Source organism: Triticum aestivum, chromosome 4A (assembly GCF_018294505.1).
Source record: "Triticum aestivum cultivar Chinese Spring chromosome 4A, IWGSC CS RefSeq v2.1, whole genome shotgun sequence".
Lineage (NCBI taxonomy): Eukaryota > Viridiplantae > Streptophyta > Magnoliopsida > Poales > Poaceae > Triticum > Triticum aestivum.
Genome location: NC_057803.1, coordinates 148,033,904 through 148,052,015, shown reverse-complemented (window position 1 = coordinate 148,052,015; position 18,112 = coordinate 148,033,904).

The following is an 18,112-nucleotide window of genomic DNA, read 5'->3' as shown; positions in this document are numbered from 1 at the left end:
TGCTTTCAAAAATTTTCTCATGTCAATGTAGAACAACAGGAGTGTTGTGTCAATTTTGGGATTTTTTGGGGTTCATGTGGACATTTTTATGCATTAATTGAGTTTTCAATGCATTTATGTGCATAATTCAAATTTGAACTACATGCACATGCTCTAATGCATATAAATTGGTTGAAAAATCAAACTTTGCCCTTGGTTGCATTCTTAGGTGCCATGCAAGAAATGGGAATGAATGTCAAACACCCTGCCACGGTCACTCGGCCGCAAACATTGAGATACCTAGTTTTTGAATTCTAGTAAACCCAAAGCTCATCTGAAATTCATGAAACTTGGCATGCTATCATGGAGCGGCATCAACATGCCGTGGTAAATTTTTTGTCCCATTTGGGGCAAGTTTGGGATATACTTCTCACAAACCAGAGCTTCTCACAACAAGCCTGATGGTTCCGGTAGGGAACGTCCCACCTTTGGGGACGAAACGATAACCATTGCCTCTTATTGGTTTCAAAAAAATTCTCGTGTCAACAAAGAACAACAGGAGTGTTGTGTCAATTTTTGGGATTTTTCAGGGTTCGTTTGGACATTTTTATGCATTAATTGAGTTTTTAATGCATTTATGTGCATAATTCAAATTTGAACTACATGCACATGCTCTAATGCATATAAATTGGTTGAAAAATCAAATATGTGTCCTTGGGTGCATGCTTAGGTCCCATGCGAGAAGTTGGAATGAATTTCAAACACCCGGGCACCATTAATTGCTGGCAAAATGTTGAGATACCTTGTTTTAAAATTCTAGTAAATCCAAAACCCGCGTGAAATTCATGAAACTTTGCATGCTATTATGGAATGGCACCCGACATGCTGTGGTATTTTTCGTGTCCATTTTGAGAGAAGGCGCACTCGAATAACAGCCAACAAAAGCATTTTGAAAAAATAGCTGCCACTTTAATATCTCAAATGTTTGTATAATTCAAATCGTGTGCGTTTTGTTAACCATTTACGTGATGCCACGTGTCTTCGTTTTAATGGCTATGGGAGGTGTCGTGCGGACAGCTGCTTGACCTTGACTGAACGGGAGCCGTGCGAGTGGAGTCCGCTGTGCAGGCTGACTGAGAGGCGTGCAACCTGTCCTCCAATGCGCAGGCTCATCAGGAAGCGTGCGAGTTGTCCGCTTCGCGGTCTCACTGGGAAGCCAGCCCTTTGACTTACATGTCTGTCCGCCTTCCTCTCCATTAATGGCGCCCGAGCCATTGTTTAATACGGGCGGCCTTACTGTTCGCCTCCCATTCCCCTCCCCTCGCAGACCTCCACCAACGCCATGGCGCGGAATGATCATCTGCCACTAGTCTTCAAGTTTGGTGAAGTCGACTCTGAGCTGGAGGAGATAGAAAATAAGGAGGAATGGGGCCTCATGGACATGGCCCAGAACGAACTGGCCACGACGGTTCCTGCCCCCGCTCCCGTCCCAGCTCCCAACCCCGCACCCGCGCTAGCGACCATCCCCATAGCATTGACAGGCTGGTCGCCGAGCACTATCGCAGAGCTGGAAGCCACGGGCGTCAGTGAGATCTCCGCTGTAGGATCTAGAAGTAGATGTGTCTAGAGGGGGGGTGATTAGACACTTAATACTAAAGTTGCAATTTTTAAGCTTTTTCGGTTTAAGTGGAGTTTAGGCACAATTTCAACACACGCAATACATATCAAGCAAGCATGCAAAGAGTATATGAGCAGCGGAATGTAAAGCATGCAACTTGCAAGGATGTAAAGGGAAGGGTTTGGAGAGATCAAACGCAATGGGAGACACGGATGTTTTTCCCGTGGTTCAGATAGGTGGTGCTATCCTACATCCACGTTGATGGAGACTTCAACCCACAAAGGGTAATGGTTGCGCGAGTCCACACAGGGCTCCACCCACGAAGGGTAACGGTTGCGCGAGTCCACACAGGGGCTCCACCCACGAAGGGTCCACGAAGAAGCAACCACCCACAAAGGGTCCACGAAGAAGCAACCTTGTCTATCCCACCATGGCCATCGCCCACACAGGACTTGCCTCACTAGCGGTAGATCTTCACGAAGTAGGCGATCTCCTTGCCCTTACAAACTTCTTGGTTCAACTCCACAATCTTGTCGGAGGCTCCCAAGTGACACCTAGCCAATCTAGGAGACACCACTCTCCAAGAAGTAACAAATGGTGTGTAGGTAATGAACTCCTTGCTCTTGTGCTTCAAATGATAGTCTCCCCAACACTCAACTCTCTCTCATAGGATTTGGATTTGGTGGAAAGAAGATTTGAGTGGAAAGCAACTTGGAGAGCCTAGAGATCAAGATTCATATGGTAGGAATGGAATTTCTTGGTCTCAACACATGAGTAGGTGGTTCTCTCTCAGAACATGTGAGTTGGAATGGTGTATGTGTTCTGATGGCTCTCTCTTCGAATGAAGAGGGGGTGGAGGGGTATATATAGCCTCCACACAAAATCCAACCGTTACATAGTTTTCCAATCCCGGTGGGACCGAATCACAAACTCGGTTGGACCGAAAATGTAAACCTAGTGACCGTTAGAGATTTCGGTGGGACTGACTGGATCAACTCGGTGGGACCGATGTGCTAGGGTTAGGGTAAATCCAAAACTCGGTTTGACCGATTACTCAAACTCGGTGGGACCGATTTGGGTAATAAGTGAAACTGAGATTTGGCCAAGCAAACTCGGTGGAACCGATTGCATATCTCGGTGGGACCGAGAATATTGCAATGGGTAACAGAGAGTTTGCAAGCCCATCTCGGTGAGACCGAGATCTCATCGGTGAGACCGAACTGATTAGGGTTTGGCAGTGGCTTATGACAAGTGAAACTCGGTGGCGCCGGATAGGAGGAATCGGTAGGACCGAGTTTGGCTTAGGGTTTAGGTCATAAGTGGAAGTGGGAAAGTAGCTGAGGGTTTTGGAGCATATCACTTAGCACATTAAGCAAGAGGCTCATTTTGCAACACCTCATCCCTCCTTGATAGTATTGGCTTTTCCTAAAGACTCAATGTGATCTTGGATCACTAAAATGTAAAATGAGGAGTCTTGAGCTTGAAGCTTTAGCCAATCCTTTGTCCTTAGCATCTTGAAGGAGTTCCCACAACCTTTATTCCATGCCACTCCATTGTTGAACTTATCTGAAACATGCTAGATCGAAATGTTAGTCCAACAAGAGATATGTTGTCATCAATTATCAAAACCACCTAGGGAGCACTTGTTTAATGGCGCCCGAGCCGTTGTTTAATACGGGCGGCCTTACTGTTCGCCTCCCATTCCCCTCCCCTTGCAGACCTCCACCAACGCCATGGCGCAGAATGATCATCTGCCACTAGTCTTCAAGTTTGGTGAAGTCGATTCTGAGCCGGAGGAGATAGAAAATAAGGAGGAATGGGGCCTCATGGACATGGCCCAGAATGAACTGGCCGCAACGGTTGCTGCCCCCGCTCCCATCCCAGCTCCCAACCCCGCACCCGCGCTAGCGACCATCCCCGTAGCATTGACAGGCTGGTCGCCGAGCACTATCGCAGAGCTGGAAGCCACGGGCGTCAGTGAGATCTCCGCGGACCTGCGCAAGCTCGTGTACATGCCAGCGCCAGCGCCCGTGCCCGTGCATGCCCCTCCACCCACTGTGGCGCCGGCCCCCGTGCGTTTGGCAGCACTCGCCACGCCCATGCCCCAACCCGTGCGTGCCCCTCGCCCCTCCACCCACCACGACACCGGTCCCCGTGTGTTTGGCTGCACCCGCGTGCGCCCGTGCCCGTGCGTGCACCCCCCCTCAGCGGCATGGGATGCTGCCGTCGACCGCTACCTCTCAGCGGTGCCAGCTGTCGTCCTCCCACACCCCGCCCGTCGATCGCACGATGACATGATGTTTGATTTACAAGTGAAGAACATTTTGTGCTGCCTTGAAGACTTCAACAACGGCGTCCCGGGGGACGACAACGACAACGATGACGCGGTACGCCGCCTCTGCCGCCGCCGGAAATAGTTTTTTGGGGGTTTAATAATGTATCTCGAATTCTCGATCATATGAATATAAATTCACAGTGTGACTGAATGAAAGACATGGTTTGAACGGACTTGCATTTTTCTCTCTTAATATACAGACTTATCAAAAGATTTTCTTTTGAAAAAAAACGTCAATGGTTTTTAAATATAAAATAATCATCACAAACGTTTTTGTTAGAACACCCGTATGCAAACCGACAGCTTCCCCGGGAAGCCAAGGGAAAATGTGCGAAGTGGGATTTCTATAGCTCTTGATTGCAAACGTTTTAGATAGAACACCCGTATGCAAAGTGAGAGCTATGGTCTTCCCTCACAGTGTAGGATTTTTGCATCCCTTCAACGCAAATGGTTGTTTTGGATGATCTGTGTGCAACCACCTAAACAATTGGGTAAGATTTGCATCTATCATTTTGGGTATGTTGCCATTTGTCAAACTGGAAAGATTGACATTTTTTATCTAGTAACATTGCCATTTGTCAACCTTGTAACACTGCGATTTGTCAAAATATGCAGCTAATCACTAGCACTATCTAATTTTTGCAACTAAAATCACTAGCACCGTTCATATGGACACCACTAGCAGGCGTGAGTTGATGGACACATATGCAAATGTACCATTGATTACATACAACAATTCATCAACCCACAATGACAACGAGGATACACATTGGATTATAGATCATTTCCAACAAAACATTCTAGTAAAGTAAAGTTTTTCTCACACAAAAAATAACAAAGTGACAAAATGAACTTCAGCTCAACCACTCATCGGCGTTGGAAACACTTGCTTTGAACCAGAAGTGATTCTCTGGGAAGGGCCAGCTACTGTCAATCTCGAGACCAACGCAGGACTGATCATCCAGGCTGAACCGGCCTATGTCAGGACCCATATTGGGATGGTAGGGAAGCATAGCAATGTCCGAGGTATAGATACAGTTGCTTCTCATAAATGGTAGTAACGTTGTGTCAACAACAGTTGGATCGCCTTTCACCGTCATTGGATAGTTTTGTCCAAGGAAGAGCGAGTTTCCTCCAAGACTTTCAATACTGAACTAGGGAGAAGGTGTTGGCACTAGTACACTAGTATCCATCCCGAATACCCTGCAACGGATGTTGGAATAGGTCCGGAGAGTGCGACCATGCGAGACAACACCTGCTTCCTTAGTAACATCAGCAGTGCCCTGTATACAAACAAGAAGAGGTGATCCATCGGAATAAGTTGCCAGGCGCCACTGAGTATATGGGTCCTGCTCGTCCTCATGCTCGTGATCATCAGCATTGTCATCTCCCCCTTGGTTACAAAAAATTTCAAGTATAGGTGGTGGAATGTTCACAGGACCTTGGAAACACAAGAAGGTTAATTAGTAAATGGAAACTAGCTAACCCGCATGCATGTGGATGAAACAATTATAATTACGATGGAAGACAAACATACCGAAAGCATCTGGATTCCATGAAAAAACAGTGCCACGAGTGGTGGCAACAAACACAAGACCCTCGTATTGAATTTCATCACAGTACTTATCCGTGTATAGAAATTGATTTTTGAGCAATATCCATCGAGGCGTGGAAGCAAGGACGGCAACAAGCTTGTCGAAGACAGCAACAACTTCATAGTTTGTGTAAACCCAAGAGTGGTTGGGAACTCGACAAATTGCTATCTTTCGTAGACGACAGTCACCATGATCGTATTTGAACTCATGTAGAATACCGGTGTACTCAACCTCTAGGCAGTCTGAGATTTTTGGAAGTGGAACCCGGTGACGAGTGTACACATTCACAAGTTCCCACTCGCACTTGTACCCAATATAAACAACCCAATCTCCATTTGCGCCTGCCCAAGCCTTGCCCTCAAGTGATGGCATCTTAACATCACATGTATCATTATCAAGCGGCATCAACTTGCACAAGGCGAGGCTTCCGTCATCCCCGCGCCAGTCAGCAGGGTCACAGCGAAGAAGATAGGGGAGATCAAACCGCTCCTAGACCCTTGGGTTGCTTGTAATGATGTTATTAGTTGAGTTAAGAATTGTCTTGAACAAACTTGCCATGCTAGCCGAGGTGATGACGTCGCACTGATCAATGAGTTCCTGCGCCACATCATCCTTCAGATCGGGGCAAGAATAACGGGGTTGTTTCCGGCCTATTCCCTCCATGGAGAAGATGATCTAACAATGGCAGAAGGAAGGTTGAAGGAAAATGGAGGGAGGAAGAGCGTGTGGCAGCAGTTCCAAATCGAGAGGGAAAGGCGAAGAGGCGGAGCACAGTTCCGATGGTACAAGAAGAGGCTAGTGGGGAGCGAACGGTTTCCATAGAGGTCACACACTGACGACAAGGCCAAGTGAACCGCATGCCGTATATCGCACACATGTTGATCTGGCTGACAATTTCTTTTGTGTTGCCTATTCACAAACAGTTCATCCGAGTGAACCGTATGCTATACATCGCACACACCTTCATCTGGCTGTCCATTTCTTTTGTGTTGCCTAATCACAAATAGTTCATCCGAGTGAACCGTGTGTTGTATATCGCACACGCCTTCATCTTGTTGCCCGTTTTGTTTGTTCCTCCTCATCGCAAATAGTTAATTGAACTGAACCGTATGCCCTGCATCACACGCTGATGACCCACAAGTATAGGGGATCAATTGTAGCTCTTTTCGATAAGTAAGAGTGTCGAACCCAACGAGGAGAGGAAGGAAATGACAAGTAGTTTCCAGTAAGGTAATGTCTGCAAGTGCTAAAATTGTAAATAGCAGAGTAGTTTGATAGCAAGATAATTTTTAATGAGCAAGCAACGATAATAATAACAAAAGTGCAGCAAGGTAGCCCAATCCTTTTGAGGCAAAGGACAGGACAAAACGGTCTCTTATGATAAGCAAAGCTTCTTGAGGGTACACGGGAATTTCATCTAGTCACTTTCATCATGTTGGTTTAACTCGTGTTCGCTACTTTGATAATTTGATATGTGGGTGGACCGGTGCTTAGGTGTTGTTCTTACTTGAACAAACCTCCTACTTATGATTAACCCTCCTACAAGCATCCACAACTACGAGAAAAGTATTAAGAATAAATTCTAACCATAGCATTAAACTTTTGGATCCAATCAGTCCCTTACGGAATAGCGCATAAACTTGGGTTTAAGCTTTTGTCACTCTCGCAACCCATCATCTAATTGCTACTCCACAATGCATTCCCTTAGGCCCAAATATGGTGAAGTGTCATGTAGTCGACGTTCACATGACACCACTAAGGGAATCACAACATACATACTATCAAAATATCAAACACATATCAAATTCACATGATTACTTGCAACATGATTTCTCTCGTGACCACAAGAACAAAGGTAACTACTCACAAATAATAATCATGCTCAAGATCATATGGGTATTAAATAGCATATTGGATCTGAACATATAATCTTCCACCAAATACACCATATAGTAATCAACTACAAGATATAATCAACACTACTAGTCACTCACAACTACCAATCTATAGTTCTGGTAACAAGATTGAACACAACAGATGAACTAGAGTTTGAGAGGAGATGGTGTTGTTGAAGATGTTGATGGATATTGCCCTCCCCAATATGGGAGAGTTGTTCGTGATGATGATGACAATGATTTCCCCCTCCGGGAGGGAAGTTCCCCTGGCGAAATCGCTTCGTCGGAGGGCAAAAGTGCTCCTGCCCAAGTTCCGCCTCGAGGCGGCGGTGCTTCGTCCTGAAAGTCCTCCTCTGGTAGTTATTTTCTCCACTAATTCTTATATATTCCATAAAAAATCCACATGAAGTTTCAGCTCATTTGGAGTTGTGCGGAATAGGTAGCCTGGCGTAGCTTTTTTAGGTCCAAATTTCCAGCTGCCGGAATTCTCCCTCTTGGTGTGTACCTTAAAAATTATGAGAGAAAAGGCATTAGAATTACTCCAAAAAGCATTATTATGGATAAAAACATTATAGATAACAGTAAGAAAACATGATGCAAAATGGACGTATCAACTCCCCCAAACTTAGACCTCGCTTGTCCTCAAGCGAAAAACCGAAATCGAAAAACATGTCCACATGCTTTGAGAGAGAGGTGTCGATAAAAACAAAATAAGGACATAGAAGCATCATGTTGATTATTATAACAACAACAAAATTAAACATAGGACTTTATCATATACTTCTCATGAATAAGTAATAGTTCATCACACAATCGAAGTAAAGCAAAAACTCTATTAGAAACTAATAAACTATGTTCTCAGTCAACTTTGCAACTACAATTCATCATCTTTTCGGGAAGAGTCGCGTGTTGGAGCCTTTAGGCAAGTCCACATACTCAACCATCATATAGTCTTCTATGATTGCTAACACTCACCTTGTACCCATGAGCAAAACGGTTCAACCGGACACATAGAAAGATAGGGGCTTATGATTTTGCCTCCCAACATACTCAACTCAAGGGTGATGTCAACAATAATAACTCATGCCACCCATATTCAACTGGACATATGTGGCTAGATCTTTCCTCACCACATGATGCTTGCCAAAAGAGAAAAATAAAAGGAATAGAGAGAAAAACTTTGACTCTTTGCATAAAAGTAAAAGATAGGCCCTTCGCAGAGGGAAGCAGAGGTTCCCATGCGCTTATTTGTTTGTATGCTCAATCCCTTAGTGCAACAGACCGTCACATTACATTGCCCCTTGTGATAGTGGCCTTTATTATGTAGTCTGTCGCTTTTATTCTTCACCATCACAAGTTCGTGCAACGCTCAATTTTCTCTTACACTAAATGATCTCACACTATTAGAAGCAATTTTTATTGCCTTTTTTGCACCGATGACAACTTACTTGAGGGATCTTGCTCAATCCCTAGGTAGGTATGGTGGACACTTGAAAATAGATTTGAGTTTAAGGGTTTCTGGATGCACAAGTAGTATCTCTACTTAGTGTAGAATTTTTGGCTAGCAAAGATAGGGGCAAGCACCACATGTTAAAGGATTTATGACAATATGACTTTTATGTGAATATGAACAAACATAAATCATTAGGTTGTCTTTCTTGTCCAACGTCAACAATTTTGGCATATAATATTTTGATGAGGGCTCACAATCACAAAAGATTTCTAGGATAGTTATATTTATATGTGAATCTTCTCTTCCCTTATTAATTCTTTCATTAGTTGCATCATTGACTAATTAATGCTATGTTTGTCAATCTCTAATAAAATTTTCTACTTATACTTTTCCTTATGTGGTGCCATCACCTACCATAGGATTAGTATATAATCTTTTCTTTATTTATCTCATTTCTTTGATATGTTTCCTTTCTTATTTCTTTTCTTTATTTGCAACATGAAAGTAAAGAAAGCAAAACTCATACAAAACTTTCTTATATAACTTGCACACGATTACAAGGATAGATCACTAAGCAAACTCTCAAAGAAGAAAGGATCGAACTAAACTTTTATTCATCTAAAGCAAAAGATCAAACTAAAATAAGTGAAAGTAAAAAGATAGTGGGATGATACGATACCGGGGCACCTCCCCCAAGCTTGGCGGAAGCCAAGGGGAGTGCCCATACCCGATACTCAATTCTCCTTTGGTGGTGAAGGAGATGATGGTAGTGGTGAGGAAGCGATCCTATATTTAAGGATTAGAAGATTCTCCAATAAACGGATGACGCTCCTAAGGTGGGTGATGTGCTCTTGATGCAGAATATTCTCATGAGTGAGATACTTATTTTGTATGCGAACTATTTCAATGATGCGAAAGGCTCCAATCTCAGCAGGAGTAAGATGAGTAAGGTAAGGTTTAAGGATATCTTCCTCCTCCCCGTCAGCTGGCAATGCTTGTTCGAAGACAGGAGGCTGGTCTATGGTAACCTCCTTGCTCTCATCTCCTCCGACAACTCCCGCGGGCTCTTCCCTCTTCAGCTCGATCTTCATTAACCAAGCATCCTCTTCCACGTTGTTGGAGGAAGAAGACATGATGCATGGCCCAACAGATCTGACAGAAAAACAACAAGAAAAGAGAACATAGGATTTCTCCGCGATATAGTGATCAACGGGTTCGGGAAGTATATATTATATATATATATATATATATATTTTATCTTGGAGGACAAGCATATGGTAGAAAAACGGAGTACATAAGGTGTCCCAGGTGGGCACAACCCACCTGGGCGCGCCAGGCTGCCTGGCGCACCCTGGTGTCTTGTGCCCACCTGGGGACGCTTCCTGGAAGTTTCCTTATTTCCAAAATTCTAAAATATTCCCAAACTGAAAATATTTTTTGCAGATTTTTTGGAGTCCGTTTACTTACCGTATCACGAAACTCCTTATTTTCACGATTCTGGAGTGTTCCGGAACGACTCTTTTATGTGTTCTTCCAGTGTCATGGTTTGGATAATATTACTTTCAATATTAATATGTGTACCTGAGATATAATGCTTTATTCGTTGCCCATTGACAACCTTCGGGTTAGTACCTTTGGAATTATTTATTTTGATGGCTCCAGACCGGTAAACCTCCTCCATGACATATGGGCTTCCCATTTTGAGAGGAGTTTTCCTGCAATGCATCTGAAACGAGAGTTGTACAAAAGAACATATTCTCCGACTTTAAACTCACGCTTTTGAATTCTTTTGTCATGCCATCTTTTTACTTTTTCTTTAAATAATTTTGCATTTTCATAAGCTTGGGTTCTCCATTCATCTAATGAGCTAATATCAAATAACCACTTTTCACCAACAAGTTTGAAATCATAATTGAGTTCTTTGATTGCCCAATATGCTTTATGTTCTAACTCAAGAGGCAAATGACATGCTTTTCCATAAACTATTTTATAAGGAGACATACCCATAGGATTTTTGTATGTTGTTCTATAAGCCCAAAGTGCATCATGTAATTTCTTAGACCAATTCTTCCTGGACCTATTGGCAGTCTTTTGCAAAATTAATTTTATTTCTCTATTGCTAAGTTCAACTTGACCACTAGACTAAGGATGATAAGGTGATGCAATTCTATGGTTAACATCATACTTGGCAAGCATTTTACGAAAAGCACCATCAATAAAGTGTGAACCACCATCAGTCATTAAATATCTAGGGACTCCAAACCTTGGGAAAATAACTTTCTTAAGCATTTTAATAGAGGTGTTGTGATCAGCACTACTAGTTGGAATAGCTTCTACCCATTTAATAACATAATCAACAACAACCAAAATATGTGTATACCCATTAGAGGAAGGAAAATTCCCCATGTAATCAAATCCCCAAACACCAAATGGTTCAACAGCAAGTGAATAATTCATATGCATTTCTTGACGCTTACCGATATTACCTATTCTTTGACATTCATCACAAGATAAGACAAACTTACGGGCATCCTTGAAGAGAATAGGCCAATAAAATCCAGATTGCAATACCTTGTGAGCAGTTTTATCTCCAGCATGATGCCCTACACAAGCCTCGGAGTGACATTTCCATAGGATTTGTCCCTATTCATGCTCAGGTACACAACGTCTAATAATACCATCTACTCCTTCTTTATAAAGATGTGGGTCATCCCAAAAGTAATATCTTAAATCATAGAAGAGTTTTTTCTTTGTTGGTATGTAAAGTTAGGTGGTAAATATTTAGCAACAATGTAATTAGCATAATCAGCATACTAAGGAGTACTATGAGAAACATTTATTGCAGCTAACTGCTCATCAGGAAAACTATCATCAATAGGTAGTGGGTCATCAAGCACATTTTCAAGCCTAGACAAATTATCAGCAACTGGGTTCTCAGCTCCTTTTCTATCAATGATATGTAAATCAAATTCTTGTAACAAGAGAACCCATCGAATAAGTCTAGGTTTAGCATCTTTCTTTTCCATAAGATATTTAATAGCAGCATGGTCTTCGTGAACAGTTACTTGGGAATCAACAATATAAGGTCTAAATTTATCACAAGCAAACACAACTGCTAAGAATTCCTTTTCAGCAGTAGCATAATTTCTTTGCGCACTGTCTAGAGTTTTACTAGCATAATGAATAACATTGAGTTTCTTATTAAGTCTTTGTCCTAGAACAGCACCAACAGCATAATCACTAGCATCACACATAATTTCCAAAGGCAAGTTACAATCAGGTGGTTGAACAATAGGTGCAGAAATTAAGGCTTTCTTAAGTGTTTCAAAGGCTTCTAAACAATCATCATCAAAAACAAAAGGAATGTCCTTCTGCAAGAGACTAGTAAGAGGCCTAGAAATTTTTGAAAAGTCTTTGATAAATCTCCTATAGAAACCAGCATGACCTAAGAAACTACGAATACCTTTTATATCTTTAGGACATGGCATTTTCTCAATTGCATCAACCTTAGCTTGATCTACTTCAATACCTCTTTCAGAATTTTATGACCCAAGACAATGCCTTCATTAACCATAAAGTGGCACTTCTCCCAATTCAAGACAAGATTTGTTTGTTCACATTGATGGGGTTATGTACCTAGGGTAGGGTCATGGACCTGATCTAAGTACCTTACCCAAGGACACCCTCAGAAGAAGTCGCCTTCCAGTCGACTAACGAGGGACACACTCGACTGACTTGAAGGACTCGACCACGAAGACTCACTCGACCACCAGAAGGTCAAGAGGCACTCTGCACTGCAACGGCCTGTAATCAAGTAGACTTTATGATAGTAAAGGCATTTTATGTGGGGCGTTACCAGTAACGCCCCAGACTTAACTCACCTTAAACCCTCTCCTACGTGGGCTGGCTGGGGTCCTGGCGCACTCTATATAAGCCACCCCCCTCCACAGGCAGAAGGGTTCGGCACCTTGTAACTCATATACTCATAATCCACTCGACCGCCTCCGGGCTCCGAGACGTAGGGCTGTTACTTCCTCCGAGAAGGGCCTGAACACGTACATCCCTTGTGCTTACAACCTCTCCATAGCTAGGACCTTGCCTCTCAATACCTACCCCCCCACTCTACTGTCAGGCTTAGAACCACGACAGTTGGCGCCCACCGTGGGGCAGGTGTTTTAGCGATTTTGTGGAGAAGTTGCGTTTCTTCCGAGTACTTTCATCATGGTGTCTGCTGGAGTTTTGGTCGAGGGTCAAGAGATCCATCTCGACACTCTCGCCTTCATCGCCGACGACTCTGCATGGCTCCAGGAGGCTCCACTCGACGTGGATGTGCTCCCCGTCCGCGGTGCGACGCATTTTCGCGCATGTGTCCGTGGCGTTCTGCTGCGGCAACCGTCGACCCAGTATCGGTCGGCTCCTTTATCGTCCACCCTCCCGGTCTCCCGCCAGCGCAAGCGCTCAGGCCGGTCGAGGCTTCAGCGATGGGTGAGGCACGCGGTGGCTCGCCAATCGGCCACCATCCAAGTTGCGGCAATCGAGCCCGACGAACCTCTCTACGGCTTGTTCGATCAGTCGACTGGCTCCTTAGAGACTGCATCCGAGTGCGGTAGCAGTGATCCAGCGGCGGAAATCTTGATGGTCGACGGGCCCCACAGTCCCCCTGGCTTCGCCCGTGGTGGTGGAGCAGGTGACGGCGGCGACCCTACACGAGGCTACGAAGAGTACCAGCCCGAGCCACTCGACTCTCTGCAAAGAGAGGAACTTCGCCGCAGGAACGAGGATCCCCTGCGTATTCCCATCGCAGGAGAAACCCCCGAGGCTCGTGCCTTGGAGGAGGCGCGTCTGGCCAATTTGGCCGAGCGCACTCGACTGGAGAACCTTCAGCGAGCACTCGACGAGCGCGCGCGGCAACGAGTTCCCGACACCAGTCGACGCCAACTCTTCCCGCCGACTCAGGTATATCGAACCCCAATTCAGAATTTAGCAGCTGCGACCCGTATAGCAGAGTCCATCCAGCCTTCGCAGTCGGAAGCTGGCAGAGGTTTGTTGCAGATCAGGGATCTACTCCGGGCAGCAGGAGATCAGAATTCAGCCGTGTCTCAGTCGCGCAACAGAATTCACAGTCGATCCGTCACTGTGAATACGGTTCAGTCGGTGCACAGCCCCAGATCGCCTCCGCGGCGCGAAGGGCGCGGGAATCGACGAGATCAATATGACGACAGACTCGACCGAGATGACAGGCGTCGAGTGCCCTATTCCCCTCCGAGGGGTGGGTCTTACGCTCCTCGGCAGCCAGATGATAGGCGTCAGTACAGTACAGGGCGTAGGGTTCCAGTCGACCCCAGAGAACCAGGCTTCGACGCGCGATCCATTATCGTGCAAGGGTTGGTCGACCGGAACAGAGCCCATCGAGGTGCACTCGACAGAGATGTACCCACAAGCAGTCGAGTGCATGTTTCTGGCCCTGAATGTTTCAGCAGGGCTATCAGAGCCGCAGTTATCCCTCCCAATTTCAGGTTGGCAACAGGAGTCAGCAAGTTCACTGGTGAGTCAAAGCCTGAAACTTGGCTTGAAGACTACCGAGTGGCAGTTCAGATTGGTGGTGGGAACGACGAAGTGGCCATGAAGCACTTGCCCCTCATGCTGGAAGGTTCTGCCAGGGCATGGTTGACTCAATTACCTCCTAGCAGCATTTACACTTGGGAAGATCTGTCCCGAGTGTTCATCAGAACGTTTGAAGGAACTTGCAAGCGACCAGCTGGATTGACAGAGTTGCAAGTCTGCGTGCAGAAAACTAATGAGACTCTCAGAGAGTATATTCAGAGGTGGATCACTTTGCACCACACTGTGGAGAATGTGTCTGATCATCAGGCAGTCTGCGCCTTCAAAGATGGTGTCAAGAACAGAGAACTGAGTTTGAAGTTTGGTCGAACCGGTGACATGACCTTGAGTCGGATGATGGAGATTGCTACCAAGTACGCCAACGGCGAAGAAGAAGACCGACTCCGAAGCGGCAAGCACAAGCCGAGTCAGTCGGAAAAAGGAAACACCAGTCGGAAACAGAAGCGGAAGGCTGAACCGGCAGCTCCTGGAGAGGCTCTGGCCGTGACTCAAGGAAAGTTTAAGGGGAAACCAAAAGGATCCTGGAACCCCAAGAAGGTAAAGGATAAAGAAGGGAACGACGTGATGGATATGCCATGTCACATTCACACGAAGAAAGACGAAGAGGGGAATATCATTTACCCGAAGCACACCACTCGCCAATGTCGACTCCTGATCCAGCAGTTTCAGGGAAAACAGTCTAAGGACAAGGAGAAGGAGTCGGACAAGGCCGAAGACAAGGAGGACAGTGAGGAAGGATATCCGCATATCAACTCCACTCTGATGATCTTTGCAGATGTGGAAAGCAGAAGTCGACTGAAAGTGATTAACCGAGAGGTGAACATGGTTGCCCCCGCAAAAGCAAATTATCTGAAGTGGTCTCAAACACCCATCACATTCGACCAATCTGATCACCCGACTCATATTGCCACCCCTGGGAGGCAAGCTTTGGTGGTCGATCCAGTTGTCGAAGGCACTCGACTGACAAAGGTGCTGATGGATGGTGGAAGTGGGCTGAACTTATTGTATGCAGACACATTGAAAGGTATGGGCATTCCGATGTCCCGACTGAGCACTAGTAACATGAGCTTTCATGGAGTTATACCAGGGAAGAAGGCCGAGTCACTCGGCCAGATAGCTTTGGACGTGGTGTTTGGCGATTCAAAGCATTTTCGCAAAGAAAAGTTGACGTTTGAGGTCGTGGATTTTCAGAGTGCATATCATGCCATTTTGGGGAGACCAGCTTACGCGCGGTTCATGGCTCGACCATGCTACGTATACCTCAAATTGAAGATGCCCGGTCCCAAAGGAGTGATCACTGTCACCGGTGATAGGAAAAAGGCAGAAGAGTGCTTTCAGAAGGGCTCCAAGATTGCCGATTCCCAGGTGACAGCAGTCGAGTTCGAAGAATACAAGCAAAACGCAGATCCGAGTGACTTGCTGCGATCCAAGAAGCCCGCCACAGAGTCTGCATTCCAGTCGTCCGGTGAGACGAAGCCTGTTCACATTCACCCGACCGACCCCGAAGCAGCTCCGACCCGCATCTCCACGACACTCGACCCAAAATAGGAAGAAGCGCTCATCCAGTTCCTCCGTGAGAACTGGGACATTTTTGCATGGAAGCCCGCTGACATGCCAGGTGTTCCCAGGGGACTGGCTGAGCATCGCCTAAGAGTCGACTCATCTGCAAAACCAGTCAAAGAGCATCTTCGGCGGTCCGCCGTCCAGAAGAGAAAAGCCATTGGCGAAGAAGTGGCTCGACTGTTGGCGGCAGGATTTATCCGAGAGATATACCACTCCGAGTGGCTCGCTAATGTCGTCATGGTTCCTAAGAAGGACAAGTCGCTCCGAATGTGCATTGATTTCAAGCACATCAACCGGGCCTGCCCGAAAGATCATTTTCCTCTCCCTCGCATAGATCAAATTGTTGACTCGACCGCGGGATGTGAGAGGTTATCTTTTTTAGATGCCTACTCCGGGTACCACCAGATCCGTCTGTACGGGCCCGACGAGGTAAAAACAGCTTTCATCACTCCATTCGGGTGCTTCTGCTATATCACCATGCCATTCGGCCTCAAGAATGCCGGAGCCACATTTATGCGAATGATTCAGAAGTGTCTACTCACTCAAATCAGTCGGAATGTGGAAGCTTATATGGATGATATCGTTGTCAAGTCGCGAAAAGGTTCCGACCTGCTCGCTGACCTCGCCGAAACATTTGCCAACCTCAGAAGGTATGATATCAAGCTCAATCCATCAAAGTGCACATTTGGAGTTCCTGGTGGCAAGTTACTCGGTTTTCTCGTTTCCGAACGGGGAATCGACGCTAACCCAGAGAAGATTGGCACTATTCTCCGAATGAAACGCCCTGTGCGAGTGCATGATGTCCAGAAGCTTACTGGATGCTTGGCCGCATTAAGTCGATTCATCTCACGACTCGGTGAAAAGGCATTACCTCTTTACCGACTGATGAAGAAGACAGACAAGTTCGAGTGGACTCCAGAAGCTGATGCAGCGTTTGCCGAGCTAAAAGCTCTGCTCTCCACCCAGCCGGTGCTTGCTGCTCCAATCAGCAAAGAGCCTCTGTTGCTCTATATCGCAGCCACAGGACAAGTCGTCAGTACTGTGCTAACGGTCGAGCGGGAAGAAGAAGGAAAAGCTCTCAAAGTTCAGCGCCCAGTGTATTATTTGTCTGAAGTCTTGACTCCATCCAAGCAGAGATATCCTCATTATCAGAAGCTTGTGTATGGAATATACATGACCACAAAGAAGGTTGCTCATTATTTCTCTGATCATTCCATCACAGTCGTCAGCGACGCTCCACTATCAGAGATTTTGCACAACAGAGATGCAACTGGTCGAGTGGCCAAATGGGCGATTGAACTTCTTCCCCTTGATATCAAGTTTGAGGCAAAGAAAGCCATTAAGTCCCAGGCAATAGCAGATTTCCTTGCCGAGTGGATTGAACAGCAGCAGCCGACTGAAGTTCACTCGGAGCATTGGACCATGTTTTTTGATGGCTCTAAGATGTTGAATGGTTCCGGTGCTGGGGTTGTCCTGGTTTCCCCCAGAGGAGATAAGCTCAGATATGTGCTCCAGATTCACTTTGATTCCTCCAACAATGAGGCAGAATATGAAGCCCTCTTATATGGGTTGCGCATGGCCATTTCACTCGGCGTCCGTCGCCTGATGGTCTATGGCGACTCGGATTTAGTGGTCAATCAGGTGATGAAAGAGTGGGACGTGAGAAGCCCAGCCATGACTGGATACTGCAGTGCAGTGAGGAAGCTGGAAAAGAAGTTCGAGGGGTTGGAGCTCCATCATATACCCCGACTGAAAAATCAAGCAGCTGATGATCTAGCAAAGATAGGTTCCAAGAGAGAAGCCATTCCGAGTGGTGTGTTCTTGGAGCATATACACACTCCGTCAGTCAAAGAGGATCCTTTCACCGAAGAAACTCCACAGCCCAAGAGTGCCACAGATCCGACTGAAGTTGAAGTCCCAGCGGTGGTCGACTTGATCATGGAGGTTTTGGTGGTCATTCCCGACTGGACGATTCCGTATGTCGCATATATCCTGAGGAAAGAGCTCCCGGAGGATGAGGAAGAGGCTCGACAGATCGTCCGTCGATCTAAG